Source organism: Meles meles, chromosome 10 (assembly GCF_922984935.1).
Source record: "Meles meles chromosome 10, mMelMel3.1 paternal haplotype, whole genome shotgun sequence".
Classification (NCBI taxonomy): Eukaryota; Metazoa; Chordata; class Mammalia; order Carnivora; family Mustelidae; genus Meles; species Meles meles.
The window spans coordinates 104546132-104566516 of record NC_060075.1 but is presented as its reverse complement, the minus strand read 5'-3'; the positions used below and the strand labels follow the sequence as shown (position 1 = coordinate 104566516).

Below are 20385 nucleotides of genomic sequence, written 5' to 3'. Positions count from 1 at the left end.
TTAAAGAACTGGAGAATCAACAACAAAACCTAACCCACGCATGAGTAGGAAAATAATTAAGATTAGAGCAGAGATCGGGGGGGAGGAGTCAAGATGGCGGAGAAGTAGCAGCCTGAGACTACATCAGGTAGCAGGAGATCAGCTCGATAGCTTATCTAAACATTGCAAACACCTACAAATCCAACGGGAGAGTGAAGAGAAGAAGAACAGCAACTCTAGAAACAGAAAATCAACCACTTTCTGAAAGGTAGGACTGGCGGAGAAGTGAATCTAAAACGACGGGAAGATAGACCGCGGGGGGAGGGGCCGGCTCCCGGCAAGCGGCGGAGGAACGGAGCACAAAATCAGGACTTTTAAAAGTCTGTTCCACTGAGGGACATTGCTCCAGAGGCTAAACCAGAGTGAAGCCCACGCGGGGTCAGCATGGCCCCAGGCCCCGCAGGGTCACAGAAGGATCGGGGGTGTCAGAGTGTCGGAGAGCTCGCAGGTATTAGAACGGAGAAGCCGGCTGCAGAGACAGAGCCGAGGACTGAACTCTCAGCTCGGGGTTACCTTGAACTGGTCGCGGGCTGGGAGAGCTCGGAGCGCGGCTAGAGGCTGGGGATACGGGAGTGATTGGGTGCTGTCCTCTGGGGGCGCACTGAGGAGTGGGGCCCCAGGCTCTCGGCTGCTCCGGGCCGGAGACTGGGAGGCCGCCATTTTCATTCCCGTCCTCCGGAACTCTACGGAAAGCGTTCAGGGAACAGAAGCTCCCAAAAGCGAACCCGAGCCGATTACTTAGTCCGGCCACCGGTAAGGGCGGTGCAATCCCGCCTCGGGCAAAGACACTTTAGAGTCACTACAACAGGCCCCTCCCCCAGAAGATCAACAAAATATCCAGCCAGGACGAAGTTCATCTATCAAGGAGAAAGCAGGTTCAATTCCTAAGACAGCAGAGCAATTCCAGAGGAGGAGAAAGCAAAGCACGGAACTCATGGCTTTCTTCCCATGATTCTTTAGTCTTGCGGCTACTTCAATTTTTTTTTTCTTTTTTCAATTTTTTTTTCTTTTTTCTTTTTTCTTCTTCTGCTAAATTTTTTAAAACTTTTACCCTTTTCTTTTTTTAACGTTTTTTGACTAGTTCATCTAAATATATATATTTTTTCTTTCTTTTTTATATTTTTTTATTTTTTAAATTTTTTTCTTTTTTATTCCTTTTTTTTTTTTTTTCAGAACCTGTTTTTATCCCCTTTCTCCCCCCCACAATTAGGGGTCTCTTCTGATTTGGTTACAGCGCATTTTTCTGGGGTCTTTGCCACCCTTTTAGTAGTTTATTTGCTCCTTCATATCCTCTTATCTGGACAAAATGACAAGGCGGAAAAAATCACCACAAACAAAAGAACAAGAGACAGTACCGAAGGCTAGGGACCTAATCAACACAGACATTGGTAATATGTCAGATCAAGAGTTCAGAATGACGATTCTGAACATTCTAGCCGGGCTCGAAAAAGGCATGGAAGATATTAGAGAAACCCTCTCTGGAGATATTAAAGCCCTTTCTGGAGAATTATTAAAGAACTAAAATCTAACCAAGTTGAAATCAAAAAAGCTATTAATGAGGTGCAATCAAAAATGGAGGCTCTCACTGCTAGGATCAATGAGGCAGAAGAAAGAATTAGTGATATAGAAGACCAAATGACAGAGAATAAGGAAGCCGAGCAAAAGAGGGACAAACAGCTACTGGACCATGAGGGGAGAATTCGAGAGATAAGTGACACCATAAGACGAAACAACATTAGAATAATTGGGATTCCAGAAGAAGAAGAAACAGAGAGGTTAGCAGAAGGTCTATTGGAGAGAATCATTGGAGAGAATTTCCCTAATATGGCAAAGGGAACAAGCATCAAAATCCAGGAGATGCAGAGAACCCCCCTCAAAGTCAACAAGAATAGGTCCACACCCCGTCACCTAATAGTAAAATTTACAAGTCTTAGTGACAAAGATAAAATCCTGAAAGCAGCACGAGAAAAGAAGTCTGTAACATACAATGGTAAAAATATTAGATTGGCGGCAGACTTCTCCACAGAGACCTGGCAGGCCAGAAAGAGCTGGCATGATATATTCAGAGCACTAAACGAGAAAAACATGCAGCCAAGAATACTCTATCCAGCTAGGCTATCATTGAAAATAGAAGGAGAGATCAAAAGCTTCCAGGACAAACAAAAACTGAAAGAATTTGCAAACACCAAACCAGCTCTATAGGAAATATTGAAAGGGGTCCTCTAAGCCAAGAGAGAGCCTAAAAGTAGTAGATCAGAAAGGTACAGAGACAATATACAGTAACAGTCACCTTACAGGCTAATAATGGCACTAAATTCATATCTCTCAATAGTTACCCTGAATGTTAATGGGCTAAATGCCCCAATCAAAAGACACAGGGTATCAGAATGGATAAAAAAACAAAACCCATCAGTATGTTGCCTACAAGAAACTCATTTTAGACACGAAGACACCTCCAGATTTAAAGTGAGGGGGTGGAAAACAATTTACCATGCTAATGGGCATCAGAAGAAAGCTGGGGTGGCAATCCTTATATCAGATCAGTTAGATTTTAAGCCAAAGACTATAATAAGAGATGAGGAAGGACACTATATCCTACTCAAAGGGTCTGTCCAACAAGAAGATCTAACCATTTTAAATATCTATGCCCCTAACGTGGGAGCAGCCAACTATATCAACCAATTAATAACAAAATCAAAGAAACACATCAATAATAATACAATAATAGTAGGGGACTTTAACACTCCCCTCACTGAAATGGACAGATCATCCAAGCCAAAGATCAACAAGGAAATAAAGGCCTTAAATGACACACTGGACCAGATGGACATCACAGATATATTCAGAACATTTCATCCCAAAGCAACAGAATACACATTCTTCTCTAGTGCACATGGAACCTTCTCCAGAATAGATCACATCCTGGGTCACAAATCAGGTCTCAACCGGTATCAAAAGATTGGGATTATTCCCTGCATATTTTCAGACCACAATGCTCTGAAGCTAGAACTCAATCACAAGAGGAAAGCTGGAAAGAACCCAAATACATGGAGACTAAACAGCATCCTTCTAAAGAATGAATGGGTTAACCAGGAAATTAAAGAAGAATTGAAAAAATTCATGGAAACAAATGATAATGAAAACACAACAGTTCAAAATCTGTGGGACACAGCAAAGGCAGTCCTGAGAGGAAAATATATAGCGGTACAAGCCTTTCTCAAGAAACAAGAAAGGTCTCAAGTACACAACCTAACCCTACACGTAAAGGAGCTGGAGAAAGAACAAGAAAGAAACCCTAAACCCAGCAGGAGAAGAGAAATCATAAAGATCAGAGCAGAAATCAATGAAATAAAAACCAAAAAAAAAAAACAATAGAAAAAATCAATGAAACTAGGAGCTGGTTCTTTGAAAGAATCAATAAGATTGATAAACCCCTGGCCAGACTCATCAAAAAGAAAAGAGAAAGGACCTAAATAAATAAAATCATAAATGAAAGAGGAGAGATCACAACTAACACCAAAGAAATACAGACAATTATAAGAACATACTATGAGCAACTCTACGCCAACAAATTGGCCAATCTGGAAGAAATGGATGCATTCCTAGAGACATATAAACTACCACAACTGAACCAGGAAGAAATAGAAAACCTGAACAGGCCCATAACCAGTAAGGAGATTGAAACAGTCATCAAAAATCTCCAAACAAACAAAAGCCCAGGGCCAGACGGCTTCCCAGGGGAATTCTACCAAACATTTAAAGAAGAACTAATTCCTATTCTCCTGAAACTGTTCCAAAAAATAGAAATGGAAGGAAAACTTCCAAACTCATTTTATGAGGCCAGCATCACCTTGATCCCAAAACCAGACAAGGATCCCACCAAAAAAGAGAACTACAGACCAATATCCTTGATGAACACAGACGCAAAAATTCTCTCCAAAATACTAGCCAATAGGATTCAACAGTACATTAAAAGGATTATTCACTTCGATCAAGTGGGATTTATTCCAGGGCTGCAGGGTTGGTTCAACATCCGCAAATCAATCAATGTGATAGAACACATTAATAAAAGAACAAGAACCATATGATACTCTCAATAGATGCTGAAAAAGCATCTGACAAAGTACAGCATCCCTTTCTGATCAAAACTCTTCAAAGTGTGGGGATAGAGGGCACATACCTCAATATTATCAAAGCCATCTATGAAAAACCCACCGCAAATATCATTCTCAATGGAGAAAAACTGAAAGCTTTTCCGTTAAGGTCAGGAACACGGCAGGGATGTCCATTATCACCACTGCTATTCAACATAGTACTAGAAGTCCTAGCCTCAGCAATCAGACAACAAAAAGAAATTAAAGGCATCCAAATCGGCAAAGAAGAAGTCAAACTATCACTCTTCGCAGATGATATGATACTATATGTGGAAAACCCAAAAGACTCCACTCCAAAACTGCTAGAACTTGTACAGGAATTCAGTAAAGTGTCAGGATATAAAATCAATGCACAGAAATCAGTTGCATTTCTGTACACCAACAACAAGACTGAAGAAAGAGAAATTAAGGAGTCAATCCCATTTACAATTGTACCCAAAACTATAAGATACCTAGGAATAAACCTAACCAAAGAGACTAAGAATCTATACACAGAAAATTATAAAGTACTCATGAAAGAAATTGAGGAAGACACAAAAAAATGGAAAAATGTTCCATGCTCCTGGATTGGAAGAATAAATATTGTGAAAATGTCTATGCTACCTAAAGCAATCTACACATTTAATGCAATCCCTATCAAAATACCATCCATTTTTTTCAAAGAAATGGAACAAATAATCCTAAAATTTATATGGAACCAGAAAAGACCTCGAATAGCCAAAGGAATATTGAAAAAGAAAGCCAAAGTTGGTGGCATCACAATTCCGGACTTCAAGCTCTATTACAAAGCTGTCATCATCAAGACAGTATGGTACTGGCACAAAAACAGACACATAGATCAGTGGAACAGAATAGAGAGCCCAGAAATCGACCCTCAACTCTATGGTCAACTCATCTTCGACAAAGCAGGAAAGAATGTCCAATGGAAAAAAGACAGCCTCTTCAATAAATGGTGCTGGGAAAATTGGACAGCCACATGCAGAAAAATGAAATTGGACCACTTCCTTACACCACACACGAAAATAGACTCCAAATGGATGAAGGACCTCAATGTGAGAAAGGAATCCATCCAAATCCTTGAGGAGAATGCAGGCAGCAACCTCTTCGACCTCAGCCGTAGCAACATCTTCCTAGGAACAACGGTAAAGGCAAGGGAAGCAAGGGCAAAAATGAACTATTGGGACTTCATCAAGATGAAAAGCTTTTGCACAGCAAAGGAAACAGTTAACAAAACCAAAAGACAACTGACAGAATGGGAGAAGATATTTGCAAACGACATATCAGATAAAGGGCTAGTATCCAAAATCTATAAGGAACTTAGCAAACTCAACACCCAAAGAACAAACAATCCAATCAAGAAATGGGCAGAGGACATGAACAGACATTTCTGCAAAGAAGACATCCAGATGGCCAACAGACACATGAAAAAGTGCTCCACGTCACTCGGCATCAGGGAAATACAAATCAAAACCACAATGAGATATCACCTCACACCAGTCAGAATGGCTAAAATTAACAAGTCAGGAAATGACAGATGCTGGAGAGGATGTGGAGAAAGGGGAACCCTCCTCCACTGTTGGTGGGAATGCAAGCTGGTCCAACCACTCTGGAAAACAGCATGGAGGTTCCTCAAAATGTTGAAAATAGAACTACCCTATGACCCAGCAATTGCACTACTGGGTATTTACCCTAAAGATACAAACATAGTGATCCGAAGGGGCACGTGTACCCGAATGTTTATAGCAGCAATGTCTACAATAGCCAAACTATGGAAAGAACCTAGATGTCCATCAACAGATGAATGGATAAAGAAGAGGTGGTATATATACACAATGGAATACTATGCAGCCATCAAAAGAAATGAAATCATGCCATTTGCGACGACGTGGATGGAACTAGAGCGTATCATGCTTAGTGAAATAAGTCAATCGGAGAAAGACAACTATCATATGATCTCCCTGATATGAGGACATGGAGAAGCAACATGGGGGGGTAGGGGGATAGGAGAAGAATAAATGAAACAAGATGGGATTGGGAGGGAGACAAACCATAAATGACTCTTAATCTCACAAAACAAACTGGGGGTTGCTGGGGGGAGGTGGGATTGGGATAGGAGGAGGGGGCTATGGACATTGGGGAGGGTAAGTGCTATCGTGAGTGCTGTGAAGTGTGTAAACCTGGCGATTCACAGACCTGTACCCCTGGGGATAAAAATACATTATATGTTTATTAAAAAAAAAAAAATTTGGAAGGGGAGGCGAACCATAAGAGACTATGGACTCTGAAAAACAACCTGAGGGTTTTGAAGGGTCAGGGGTGGGAGGTTGGGGGAACAGGTGGTGGGTAATGGGGAGGGCACGTTTTTGCATGGAGCACTGGGTGTTGTGCAAAAAGAATGAATACTGTTACGTAGATTAGAGCAGAGATCAATGAATTAGAAACCAGAAATACAGTAGAACACATTATTGAAACTCGAATCTGGTTCTTTGAGAAAATTAATAAGATCAATAAACCACTGGCCAGACTCATCCAAAAGAACAGAGAAAGGATGATCAATAAAATTATGAATGAAAGGGGGGAGATCATGACTAACACCAAGGAAATAGAAGCAATCATCAGAAATTATTATCAACAGCTGTATGCCAATAAGTTAAGCAACCTAGAAGAAATGGATGCATTCCTGGAAACTATAAACTTCCAAGAGTTAAACAGGAAGAAATTGACAACCCGAATAGACCAGTAAGTAGTAACAAGATTGAAGCAGTGACCAAAAACCTCCCCAAAAAACAAGAGTCCAAGGCCTGATGGATTCCCTGAGTAATTCTATCAAACATTCAAAGAATAAATAATACCAATTCCCCTGAAGCTGTTTCAAAAAATAGAAACAGAAGGAAAACTTTCAGATGCTTCCTATGAGGCCAGCATTACCTTGATCCTCAAACCAGGCAAAGACCCTGTCAAAAAGAGAATTTCAGACCAATATCCCTGATGAAAACAGATGCCAGAATTCTCAACAAGATCCTAGCTAATAGGATCCAACAGTACATTAAAAGGATTATCCATCACGATAAGGTGGGATTTATCCCTGGGATGCGGTGGTGGTTCAACATCTGTAAATCAATCAGTGTGAAAGAACACATAAATAAGAGGAGAGCCAAGAACCACATTGTCCTCTCAATTGATGCAGAAAAAGCATTTGACAAAATACAGCATCCTTTCCTGATTAAAACTCTTCAGAGTGTAGGGATAAAAGGAACATTCCTCAACTTCATAAAATCCATCTGTGAAAAACCCACAGCAAATATCATTCTAAATGGGAAAAGCTGAGAACCTTTCTATTCATATCAGGAGCATGACAAGGATGTCCACTCTTGCCACTGTTGCTCAACATAGGACTAGAAGTCCTAGCAACAGCAATCAGACAACAAAGATAAATAAAAGGTATTCAGACTGGCAAAGAAGTCAAACTCCCTTCACAGATGACATGATACTGTATGTGTAAAACCCAAAAGTCTCCACCCCCAAACTACTAGAACTCATACAGCAATTCAGTAATGTAGCAGGATACAAAAATCAATGCACAGAGATCAGTTGCTTTCTTATACACTAACAGTGAAACTGTAGAAAGAGAAATTAGAGAATCAATTCCATCTACAATAGCACCAAAAATCATAAGATACCTTGGAATAAACCTAACCAACAAGGTAAAGGATCTGTACTGTAGGAACTACAGAACAGTCATGAAAGAAGTTGAAGAAGACACAAAAAGATGGAAAAACATTCCATGCTCAGGGATTGGAAGAATAACATCGTTAAAATGACTATGCTGCCCAGAGCAATCTATATTTTCAACACCATCCCAATCAAAATACCAATGGCATTTTTCAAAATGCTGGAATAAACAATCCTAAAATTTGTATGGAACCAGAAAAGACCCCGAATTGACAAAGAAATGTTGAAAAAGAAAAACGAAGCTGGGGCCATCATGTTTCCTGATTTCAAGCTGTATTACAAAGCTGTGATCACCAAGACTGCATGGTACTGGCATAAAAACAGACACATAGACCAATGGAGCAGAGTAGAGAGCCCAGATACGGACTCTCAACTCCATGGTCAAATAATTTTCGACAAAGCAGGAAAAAATATCCAAGGGAAAAAGTCTCTTCAGTAAATGGTGCTGGGAAAATTGGACAGCTATATACAGAAGAATGAAACTGGAGCTTTCTCTTACACCATACACAAAGATAAACTTTAAATGGATGAATGACCTCAATGTGAGATAGGAATCCATCAAAATCCTAGAGGAGAACATAGGCAGTAACCTCTTCAACACTGGCCACCGCAACTTCTTTCAAGACAGGTCTCCAAAGGCAAAGGAAACAAACACAAATATGAACTTTTGGGACTTCATCAAGATCAAAAGCTTCTGCACAGCAAAGGAAACAGTCAACAAAACAAAGAGGCAACCCATGGAATGGGAGAAGATATTCGCAAATGACACTGCAGAAAAGGGCTGATATTCAAGATCTATAAAGAACTCCTCTAACTCAACACCTGTAAAACAGATAATCATGTCAAAAAATGGGCAGAAGACATGAACAGATACTTCTCCAATGAAGACAAACAAATGGCTAACAGATATGTGAAAAAAATGTTCATCATCATCAGCCATAAGGGAAATTAAAATCAAAACCACATTGAGATACCACCTTACACCAGTCAAAACGGCCAAAATTAACAGCACAGGAAGCTACAAGTGTTGGAGAGGATGTGGAAAAGAGGAACCCTCTTACACTGCTGGTGGGAATGCAAGTTGGTACAGCCACTTTGGAAAACAGTGTGGAAATTCCTCCAAAAGTTAAAAATAGAGCTACCCTATGACCCTGCAATTGCACTACTGGGTATTTATCCAAACACACAGATGTAGGGAAAGAAGGGCCATATGCACCCCAATGTTCATAGCAACAGTGTCCACAACAGCCAAACTGTGGAAGGAGCTGAGATGCCATTCAACAGGCAAATGGATAAAGAAGATGTGGTTCATATATACAATGGAATATTACTTAGCTATCAGAATGGATGAATATCCAACTTTTGCATCAACATGGATGGAGACTGGAGGAGATTATGCTGAGTGAAGTAAGTCAGGAAGAGAAAGTTATCGTATGGTGTCACTTACTTGTAGAACATAAGGAATAGCATGGAGGAGGACATTAGGAGAAGGGGAAAATGGAGGAGAAATTGAGGTGAAAGACACACCATGAAAGACTATGGACTCCAGGAAATAAACTGAGGGTTTTAGAAGGGAGGACAGTAAGGGGATGCATGAGCCTAGTGATGGGTATTAAGGAGGGCATGTATTGCATGGAGCACCGGGTGTTACATGCAAACGATGAATCATGGAACACTACATCAAAAACCAATGATAGGGGCGCCTGGGTGCTCAAGTAGATTGGGCCTCTGCCTTCGGCTCAGGTCATAATCCCAGGGTCCTGGGATCGAGCCCCACATCGGGTTCTCTGCCCAGCGAGGAGCCTGCTTCCGCCCACTCTCTCTCTCTGCCTGCCTCTCTGTATACTTGTGATCTCTGTCAAATAAATAAATAAAATCTTTAAAAATTAAAAAATAAACAAATAATGATGTACTGTATGGTGACTAACATAACACAATTAAAACATATACATAAAATAAAAATAAAAATACTGCTCTTGGTATTTTTTTCCTCTTGCTAAAGCTAAGTATTCTTCAGATTCAAAATTTAATTTGTATCTTATTGTTCCACTGCTTTTTTTTGATTGAGGTATAATTAACATACACTATTATATTAGTTTTAGGTGTACAGTATAATGATTCAACAAGTCGATACTTTTCTCGGTGCTCATCAAGATAAGTGTATTCTTAATCCTCTTCATGTATTTCTCCATTCCCCCCAGACCTCCCCTCTGGCAATGACCAGTTTGTCCTGTGTATTTAAGAGTCTGTGTGTTTGTCTCTTTGTTTACTTGTTTGTTTCTTGCATTCCAAATAGGACTGTAATCATATGGTATTTGTCTTTCTCTGACTTATGCCACCCTAACTTCATCCATGTTGTTGCTGATGGCAAGATTTCATTTTTTATGGCTAAGTAATATTTCATTATACATTTATACCACATCTTCCTTATCCATTCCTCTATCAATAGATACTTGAGCTCCTTCCATAACTTGGTCATTCTATTTTTCTAATTTTTTGAGAAACTTCCATACTGTTTTCCTCAGTGGCTGAAGCAGTTTGCATTCCCACCAACAGTACATGAAGATTCCTTTATCTCCACATCCTCTCCATTGCTTCTTGATCTTTTTGAGCATTTGAAAATATTGTACTCTCCATTATTCCTTTTAGGTAACTGTTGGGACTGACTCTCTCACAGTTATTATAACCTCTTGAGTTAAAATTGCTTTTCTTGGATGTTGAAGATAGGGTTTACATTTGTCCCACATCTCTTATAAATGAAATATTAGATGTAGGCTCATTTTTCTTGCTATAGAATGTTACTGAACAGAGAATTTCATTCTTTCTGCACAAATAGGTGGTAAAGGATCACATTTTACTTCTGTGCTGGTCCAAATGTCTTTCTCAGTCGTCTACTCTGATCATATTTTGACTCATAAGACTTGGGCATTTCTACATTGCAGACATTGTAACATATGAATAGCTAAAAACTTACCATGAAGTTCAGATGTTCATGGTAATGGCAATCTGCAATGTCCAGACAGCAATAGGAATAATCACGTTATTCTTAAAGGATATTTTTCTGGGTTGCAGAATTCTATATAACAGTTGTTGGGTTTTGTTATTATTTTTTTGTTTGTTTGTTTAGAATATGGAAGCTGTCATTCCTTTGTCATCTGTGATTTCTGCTAAAACTGAATAGTCATATGTCAAATTGTTGCTATGAAGATAATCTAGCTTTTAACTTCACTGGTTGATGATGTGATTTTTCTCTTCTTTTTTTAAAGTTTTACAGTGATATCTGCGTGCTGTATTTTTTTTTTTTTGGTTCATAGGATTTTTTAAGTCTATAACTTAATGTTTTTTATAACTTTTGGAAGTTTTTGGAGAATTTTTCACTTTTGGAGAATTTCTGGCTTTAACACCTCTGTCTCTCTCCTCTCTTTTTGGATCCCAATTTATACATACATTAGACCACCCCCTAGTATCCCATATGTTCCTTACTTCTCTTTTATATTTTATACCTTTTTTTCTGCATGCTTCATTCTGAATTTTTTCCTGACCTATATTCCAATTCCCTAAATATGCTTGTGTGTTTTGTTTAATCTGCTTTAAAACCCATCTATTAAGTACACTATTTCAAAATTATAGTTTTTTAGATCTGGAATTTCTGTTTGGTTCATTTTTATAGGCTTCATACTTTGTTGATATTTTCAACCTTGTATTTTACTTCTTTGAATGCTTTCAGTATACATTCAGTAAAGCTTGTGTCTGATAACCCAGTATCTAGAAGCCATATGAATCGGCTTATAATGTCTACTTGTTCTGTTGGTATTTTGTACATTGTCTAGTATCTGTGTGTGCCTGGACACACAGAATTGGACATTGTAAATGAAAACTTGCAGAAATAATTTGAGGCTAAGAATCATGTTATTATTATTTCCCTCCTGAGAGGATTTACTTTCCTTCTAGGTGATATTTAGTAATCCAGACTGAGCTCAGTTGAATTTTAAGACTTGAATGATTTGAAGGGCAAGTAGGTTCTCAGCAGCATATCTATTCTGCTGTTCAGGGCTCCAACTTGAATCATGAAGGATTTACCAAAGTCTTCCTCTTTGGCAAGCCCTGAACCCTTACATTTGATACCCTTAGCCCTGCAAGTCTAGAAAAAGTTCTTTTAGCTTTTCCAGTTTCTCAGCTGCATTTTTTGGAATCAACATAGTCCTCAGCCCCAACTAGGGAAACAACAACCCCAAATCCTAGGCTCATTTATGGGTTTTCTTTTTCTGGATTTTGTCCTCAATATTCCCATTGTCTCATCAGGTCTCTGATGACTTTGGACTAGAATTTCCAATTTTAGAGGGAAAATATTCCAAGACTACTAACTAAATTTGAATTTGAGATAAACAATGAATACCTTTTCTAGTATAAATCTGTTCCATGTAATAATAGGAACATACTTATAATAAAAGTGTATTCTCTGTTTATCTGAAAACCAAATTTATCTGAGTATCCTATATTTTACCTAGCAATCCTACTTCAGGCAGATTGATATCCATGTTTTTCCAGCTTTTCTAGATGTTTTCTGAATTACCTAGTACAGTGTTACTGGAATAAGAAGTTTGCTGTTGCTTACCTAGTCAACAATCTTGAGTTATTAAAAATTTTTAAAAGACAAATCACCAAATGGAAATTTAAAATGTTTACTGAAATCTTAGTTGCCATGAACTACATATGTGACCTTGTATAATTAGCTTCACATTTTGGTCTCATTCATTTTAGATGTGTAAAAAAAAAAAAAAAAGAATACTAGATGACATTTGTTGAGGTCTTACTATATGCGTAGCTTTGTGCTAAGCACTTTAAAAAAATATTAATAATAATTACCTATACGTCATAGGGATTTTGTGAGGGTCCGATTTAGTAGTATGACTGATTGGGTACATGTTAACTGCTAATTAACTATTAAGACAAATTTTTTGTAACTTTTGTTTTTTTATTTTTGCTTTTTTTACTTTTTTTACTTTTACTTTACATATTTAACATGAGATGTACCCTCTTAGCAGATCTCTAAGTGTATAATACAGTATTGTTAATTATAGGAATAATTTAATACAACGAATGTTTAGAACTTATCTTATGTAACTGAGAATTTATGCCACTGATTATCAACTCCTTATTTCCCTTCCCCTCCCAGCCCCTGGAAACCATAATTCTACTCTCTGCTTTTATGATTTGACTATTTTATATACAACATATAAGTGGAATCACACAGTATTTGTTCTGTGGCTGACTTACTTCATTTAGCATAACGTCCTCAAGTTTCATCCATGTGGTTGCATATTTCAAATTTCCTTCTTTTTGAAGACTCAGTAATATTCCATTGTATACCATATGTTCTCTATCCATTCATCCATTGATGAACCTTTAGGTTGTTTTCACATCCTGGCTGTTGTGAAGAGTGGTACGGTGAACATGGGAGTGCAAATATCTCTTCAGGATCCTGATTTCAGTTCTTTTGGCTAAGTAGCCAGTAGGATTGTCAGATCACATAGTAGTTCTATTTTTTTTGTTTTGATTTCAATTCCAGTTAATTAACATATAGTGTTATATTAGTTTCAGGTGTACAGTGTAGTGACTCAACAATTCCATACATCACCGGGATCACCAGACGAGTGCACATCTTAATTCCCATCACCTATTTCACCCGTTCCTCCACGCATCACCCCCTCAGTACCCATCAGTTTATTCTCTATAGCTAAAAGTCTGTTTCTTCATTTGTCTCACTCTCTATCACCTTTGCTTGTTTGTTTTATTTCTTAAATTCCACATATGAGTGAAATCATATGGTATTTGTCTTTTTCTGGTTGACTTATTTCACGTAACATAATACCCTCTAGTTCCATCCACATTGTTGCAAATGGCAAGATTTCATTCTTTTTATGGCTGGATAAATTTCCATTATATATGTATATCATAACTTCTTTATTCATTCAACTGATGGATATTTGGGTTGCTTCCATAATTTGGCTATTGTAAACAACACCGCTATGAACATATGGGTGCATGTGTCTCTTTGAATCAGTGCTTTTTTAATTCTTTAAATAAATACTCAGTAGTGAAATTTCTGCATTGCAGGGTGCTTCTATTTTTAACTTTTCGAGGAATCTCCATACTCTTTTTCTACAGTGACTGTACCCCTTTCCATCACTGCAAATAGTGCATGAGGGTTCCTTTTTCTCCACATCCTTGCCAACACTTGTTGTTTCTTGTGTTGTTGATCTTACTCATTCTGACCAGTGTGAGATGATATCTCATTGTAGTTTTTTTTTAAAAAACTTAAAAAAAGTTTGTTGTTTTTTTTTAAAGATTTTATTTATTTGGCAGATGGAGATCACAGGTAGGCAGAGCAGCAGGCAGAAAGAGGAGGAAGCAGGCTCCCTGCTGAGCAGAGAGCCCGATTCGGGGCTCAATCCCAGGACCCTGGGATCATGACTTGAGCCGAAGGCAGAGGCTTTAACCCACGAGCCACCCAGGTGCCCCCCAAAAAAAAGTTTTTAAAAAAAGCTTGTTTTTTTTTTTAATTTATTTGAGAGAGAGAGAGAGCATGAGAAGGGGAGGGTCAGAGGGAGAAGCAGACTCCCTGCTGAGCATGGAGCCTGATGTGGGACTCGATCCCAGGGCTCTAGGATCATGACCTGAGCAAAAGGCAGTCGCTTAACCAACTGAGCCACCCAGGCACCCCTCATTGTAGTTTTGATTTGCATTTCCCTGGTGGTAAGTGATGATGAACATCTTTTCATATATCTGTTGGCCATTTGGATGTCTTCTTTGGAGAAATATCTGTTCATGTCTTCTGCCTGGTTTTTAATGGATTCTTTGTTTTTGGGTGTTGAGTTTTATTAGTTCTGCGTATATTTTGGATACTAACCTTTTATCTGATATGTCAGTTGGAAATATATTCTCCCATTCTGTAGGTTGCCTTTTGCTTTTGTTGACTGTTTCCTTTGCTGTGTAGAAGCTTTTTATTTTGATGAAGTCCCAATAGTTTATATTTAGTTTTATTTACCTCACCTCAGGAGACATATATACAAAAATGTTGCTGTGGCTGATGTCATAGAAGGTGTTCTCTTTAGGTTTTGTGGTTATTTCAGGTATCACATTTACATCTTTAATCCATTTTGAATTTGTGTATGGTGTAAGAAAGTGACCCATTTTCTTTCTTTGCATGTTACTGTCCAGTTTTCCCAATACAATTTGTTGAAGAAACAGTCTTTTTTCCATTGGATATTCTTTCCTACTTTGTTGAAGATTAATTGACCATATGATTGTGGGTTCGTTTCTGGGTTTCCTATTTTGTTCCATTGAACCGTGTGCCTGTTTTTGCACCAGAGCCATGCCATTTCGATTACCACTTCAGACTTAAAGACTTGAAGTCTGAAACTGGGCTTCCTCCAACTTTGCTTTTTTCTTTTCTTCCTCTTTTTTTTTTTTTTAAGAATGTTTTGGTTATTAAGGGATTTTTGTGGTTTCATACATATTTTAGAATTTTTTGCTCTAGTTCTATGACAAATGCTGTTTGTGTTTTGATATGGATTGTATTAGATGTGTGGATTGCTTTTGGTAATATATGCATTTTAATAATATTCTTCCAATCCATGAGCATTCATGTCTTTCCATTTCTTTGTGTACCCTCAATTTCTCCCATCAGTTTTTTTTAATTTAAATTTTGTTAGTTAGCATACAGAGCAATATTGGTTTCTGGAGTAGAATCATATATATACAACATCCAGTGCTTATCACAAGTGCCCTCTTTAATACCTACCACCCATCTACCCATTGCCACCCACCTCCCTCCATCAACCCTCAATTCATTCTCTATCATTAATAGTCACTTATGGCTTGTTTCCCTTTCTCTTTTTTCTTCCTTTTCCTGTTCCCACATAGTCATCTGTTTTCTTTCTCAAATTCCATGTGAGTGAGATCATATGGTATTTGTCTTTCTGACTTATTTCACTTAGCATAATGTAGGCACCATCTGTGTCGTTGCGAATGGCAAGATTTCATTCTTTTTGATGACTGAATAATGTTCCTCTCTGTGTGTGTGTGTGTGTGTGTGTGTGTGTGTGTGTGTGTGTGTACACACCACATCTTCTTTATCCATTTGTCAGCCAATGGACATTTGGGCTCTTTCCATAATTTGACTGTTGTTGATAATGCTGCTGTAAATGTCAGAGTGCATGTATCCCTTTGAATCTGTATGTTTGCATCCTTTGGGTAAATACCTAGTAGTGGAATTGCTGGATTGTATGGTAGCTCTATTTTTAACTTCTAGAGGAGCATCCATACTATTTTCCAGAGTGGCTGCACCAGTTTGCATTCCCACCAACAGTGTAAGAGGATTCCCCTTTCTCCACATCCTCACCAACACCTCTTGTTTCTTCTGTTGTTAATTTTAGCCATTTGACAGGTATGAGGTGGCATCACACCATTGCTTTGAACTGCATCTCCCTGATGATGAGTGAGGTTGAGCATCTTTTCATGTGTCTGTTGGCCATCTGGATGTCTTCTTAAAAAAATGCCTATTTGTGTCTTCTGCTCATTTCTTAACTGGATGGTTTTGGGGGGGTGATGTTTCATTTGGTAAGTTCTTTATAGATTTTGGAAACTAACCCTTAATAAGATACATCATTTGCAAATATCTTTTCCCATTTCATGTGCTGCCTTTTAGTTTTGTTGATAAGCTTTTTATCTTGATGAAGTCCCAATAATTCATTTTTGTTTTCGTTTCCCTTGCCTCTGATGATGGGTGTAGTAAGGAGTTGCTATGGCCTAAGTCAAAAAAGTTGCTGCCTGTGTTCTTCTCTAGGATTTTGATGGTTTCTATCTCATATTTAGGTCTTTATCCATTTTGAATTTATTTTTGTGTGTGGTGTAAGAAAATGGTCCAGTTTCATCCTTCTACATGTTGCTCTCCAGTTTTCCCAAAACCATTTTATTGAAGAGACTGTCTTTTTACCCCCCCACTGGTTATTTTTTCCTGCTTTGTCAAAGATTAGTTGACCATGTAGTTGTGGGTCCATTCCTGGTTTTTCTATTCTGTTCCACTGATCTGTGTGTCTGGTTTTGTGCCAGTATCATACTGTCTTGATGAGTATAGCTTTGTAATATAGCTTGAAGTCCAGAATCATGGTGTCTCCAGTTTTGCTTTTCTTTTTCAGGATTGCTTTGACTATTCAGGGTCTTTTGTGGTTCCAGACAAATTTTAGGATTGTTTGTTCTAGCTCTAGGAAAAATGCTGGTGGTATTTTGATAGGGATTGCGTTAAATGTGTTGATTGCTTTGGGTAGTATAGACATTTTAACAATGTTTGTTCTTCCAATCCATGAGCATCAAATGCTTTTCCACTTCTTTGTGTTGTCTTCTATTTCTTTCATAAGTATTCTATAGTTTTCAGAGTACAGATCTTTTACTTTTTTAGTTAGATTTATTCGTAGGTATCTTATGGGTTTTGGTGCAATTATAAGTGGGATCAGTTCCTTGATTTCTCTTTCTGCTGTTTCATTATTGGTGTATAGAAATGTGACAAATTTCTTAATTGATCATATATCCTGCAACTTTGCTGAATTCATGTATTAGTTCTAGCATTTGGGGGTGGATTCTTTCAGGTTTTCTACATAGAGTACTATTGTCTGCAAATAATGAAAGTTTGACTTCTCCCTTTCCACTTTGTTGCCTTTATATCTTTTTGTTGTCTGATTGCTGAGGCTAAGACTTCCAGTACTGTGTTAAATAGTAATGGTGAGAGTGGACATCTCTATTTTATTTCTGACTGTGGAGGAAAAGCTCTGTTTTTCCCCTTTGAAGGTCATATTTGCCGTGGGTCTTTCACATATCACTATGATGTTGAATCTATCCCTACATTGTTGATTTCTTTGTTTTTATCTAGAATGGATACTGTATTTTGTCAAGTGCTTTTTCTGAGAGGATCATATGGCTCTTATCTACCCTGACCTTTCTTACTTAAAGGCATTGGAATAATCTTATTCATAAGGAAAGCTAGTAGTGCCTGTTTAGAATGCCTGTTACCCAATATTTCCTTCCACCCAGCTGTGCTTGAGCTGAAGCCATTGGCCCCTCCAAGCTGATGTCATGGCACCTACAAGCAGAGGAACTTAAATTGCGCCAGCCCAGTGAGGTTGCCTAGCTATATAGGCTCACTACTTTATTCAGTGTTCCCTCCTAATCCCTAACCTACAGGCTGGAGCAGGACTGGGTCTGGATGTGTATACCTAACAATGTGCAGATAACTGTGAGGTGCCTTGAAGAATACAGAACTAGGTTGTAAGATTGTCCACCAAGAGTTTAAAAGGCAATCAACAGTAATGCAAAATCACTGCAAGGAAAGAATGACTTAGGAGGGAAATGGAAAGTATTGGTGTATCTAAAGGAAGAACACATCCACTAAAAAGTGAGCACCCAAGTGTCATCCAGGTGGTGTTCAATGGATAAAAAAGTACAGTTCAATGGATAAAAAATAGTAAATACAAATGGCTAATTAAGATTTGATGAGGGGCGCCTGGGTGGCTCAGTGGGTTAAGACCTCTGCCTTCGGCTCGGGTTGTGATCCCAGGGTCCTGGGATTGAGCCCCGCATTGAGCCCTACATCGGGCTCTCTGCTCAGCAGGGAGCCTGCTTCCTCCTCTCCCTGCCTCTCTGCCTGCTTGTGATCTCTGTCTGTCAAATAAATAAATAAGTAAATAAAATCTTTAAAAAAAAAAGGTTTGATGAAAAAATGCTTAATCTCACTACTAATCACATACATGAAATAAAGATGAAATACTACTTAAACTTATACTTAATTGATAATACTCAGTATTAACAAGGGCTACATTTCCTGATGAAAGTGTAAAGTGCTTTTTGAGAAGCATTTTGGCCACAAGAAAGGGGAATCCTTAAAGTGTTCACATCTTCTAAGGAATGATATTGCAGTACTCATATCTTCTGTGTCAAGAACTAATTGTGCTTTTTAACTTGTGCTTCAACTCTGTAAGTAAAAAAATGAAAGTATAAAAAAATAAAAAGAAAGCAAGCTTTCTCTATATTGTAAAATTTACAGATAACAGAAATCCCAAAATAACAGTGGAAAACAACAGAAATGTTTTCTGCAAGGGAGGCTCCAAAATATAGTGCTTTAGTGGGCATTACCATTCAAAATAAAATAGAGATTTTTGTATTAAGGAGGAAAGGGAGAAAGGATGTTGGATAGATAACCAGCAAGTTTTGCTCCATTATCCTAAAAAACAAACTCGAACTTCAACATAATTTTCAAAAAGTCATTCCATTTTTAGGAAAGAGCCCAAATTCTAAAAATTACATGAATACCTCCAATTACAAATGAAGTCAATGATTCCATAAAACAACGAATGTTACCAACAAATGTTTGATAGTTGAACCTGTTTAATGTTAATTTTTAAAAATGCAGTTTTATTACATTATTATTTTACTACATTACATATAGTATTAAGCTTATACTCCCAGATATGCATAAAAACACTCATAGAAGATTTTTTATACTTTTCATTGTCCATATTTTCCATAATGAGCATATTAAAATGCAAGCTAAGAAAATTATAGACATTATTTTTTGAAACATTGAGGCTGATGACAGATTCCCAGACTTGAGAAACAGGATCTCAAATTTGAGATTTCTCGTGTTGTTCCAAACAAAAGTAAGGGGCTAAAACATAGCCTGGCAAATTTTTCAAATTTAAAAGAAAAATCCTACAAACAGTAAATTGGGAAAAGCAAGTCACCTTCAAATGAACTAGACCCAGGTCGGCCAAAGATTTTGTCTTTAGTTGTCATGCATTATTTGCACTCTAAGAACTTTATTTACTTATCCAATACTTTATGAAGTAGGTACTATTGTTAGTTATATTTATTTTACAGGAAACATGGGGTAAAGGAGGTTAAGGGACTTGCTTGTTGTCTCACAGATTGTCAGGAATGGAGCCAAAAGACAAACCCAGGCAGTGTGGGCCCCTATGGCCATGCTTTTCCTACTTACATAGAAAGGACTTTGAAGAAAAAACCATGATGCAAATAGATTATCATTGATGGGTATCACAGTTTAGAAAATATGCCTCCCATACATGTATTTCAGTAACTTCTCAAAGTCGTCCTCCAAGTTGCTAAGATAGTACTCACGATGAATTCAATAACCAAAAATTACAGAACAGCCTGGTGGTAGGCATCACACCAGCTAGAATCTCAGAAGTAAGGGTTTATTACAAATAACTTTTTTTTTAAATGAATGGTTGCTTTTTTAATCCACTAAGTTTTTTCTTTTAAGATTTTATTTATTTATTTGACACAGAGAGAGAGATCACAAGCAGGCAGAGAGAAAGGGGGAAGCAGGTTCCCCGCTGAGCAGCGAGCCCGATGCGGGGATTGGATGAATGCAGAGAAGTTGAAATAA

General features: G+C 38.0%; 1 protein-coding gene across 4 annotated transcripts in view; it reads left to right on the top strand.

The window, feature by feature from the left end:
- Positions 1 to 20385, top strand: part of HECW1 (HECT, C2 and WW domain containing E3 ubiquitin protein ligase 1) — a 466123-nt gene that overhangs the window by 235535 nt on the left and 210203 nt on the right. The gene's annotated exons all lie outside the window — the stretch shown is intronic.